Here is a 1,234-nt window from a genome sequence, read left to right on the forward strand (position 1 = left end):
GTACAGGGTGTCTAGAGGATTTAGCATATGTCACCCCATATGTCCTTTATGTGTTTTCATTCTAAGCACTCTGGGATGAATCACATCCTTCAAAGAGTGTGATACACTTCTTTAGACTGTGGAAGCCAGTGTGAGTTTGACAGTGTGGGTGTGACAGGTGGGGATGGGGGAGAGCTGATGTTTAGTGATAAAGATCTCAGGGTGCCTTGATTTGCATATTTTGATCACTTTGCATTCTTCTTATTCCCTTTCTTTGTAGTGAAGAAATAATCTATTTATTGTAATGGTACCGACATGCTTTATACAGTATAGGAAAGTAAAACCATGCAGTGTTTAAATATTAGATCCAAATCATTTCAGTTATGTAAAGCTGTTGTATTTTCTGCAAAAAACACTGGAAGGGAAAAAAAAATTCCCTTTAATTATAATCTTAAAAAGTAATTTATTTACACATTTGCATTTTCATATATTTAATTACAATATAATATAATATTACTCAATTATATGTATGCCTTTAAAAACTGACTTTGCAAGATCTTTGAAAGAATTGAACTGCTAACCAAAAGGCCAGGTTTTGAACTCACCAGCCTCTATGCAGGAGAAAGATGTGGCAGTCTGCTTCTGTATAAATTTACAGCATTGGAAAGAGTATGGTGTGGTACTTCACTGTCCTACAGGGTTGCTGTGAGTCAGAATCAACTGGATGGCAGAAGTTAGGTTTGATTTGGTTATTACAACAAATATATTTTAATTTATTTTTGTTCAATAACCAGAAGTATTTTATTATATGAAAGCAATTGAAAGATGTTAAATATCTTCTTAAACTTTAAATAAACATTAAATACCTTTTAGTCTGAAAAGTGAGCATTGTCAATACTAGCTCAGCAATTTCTCTTGCTTTTAAATAACACCAAACAGTAAGGCATTTGAGGGCTTCATGTGTACTATTGACTGAATTTCTTGCACTACTTCTCAATGTTAGGCCTTATGTAGGCTTTAGACTCACCGGAAGCTTAAAGTTGAATTAAATCCTCTATCTTAACTCCTCTGTATTACAAATGCTTCTTATCTCTGAAAGAATTATTCCCAATGACTAAATTGTTAGATGGGAAAAAAGAGAGAATGGGGAGTGGAGGGATGAAGGTCTAACAAGGGTACAGTTATTCAATTCTACTTTAAATAATTGATAAAATAAACCATACAATGGAAAAAGAAAAAAAAAAAAAAAACAGCT

This window comes from Orycteropus afer, unplaced genomic scaffold (genome assembly GCF_000298275.1).
Source record: "Orycteropus afer afer isolate SDZICR_OR568_19922 unplaced genomic scaffold, OryAfe1.0 scaffold00911, whole genome shotgun sequence".
Lineage (NCBI taxonomy): Eukaryota > Metazoa > Chordata > Mammalia > Tubulidentata > Orycteropodidae > Orycteropus > Orycteropus afer.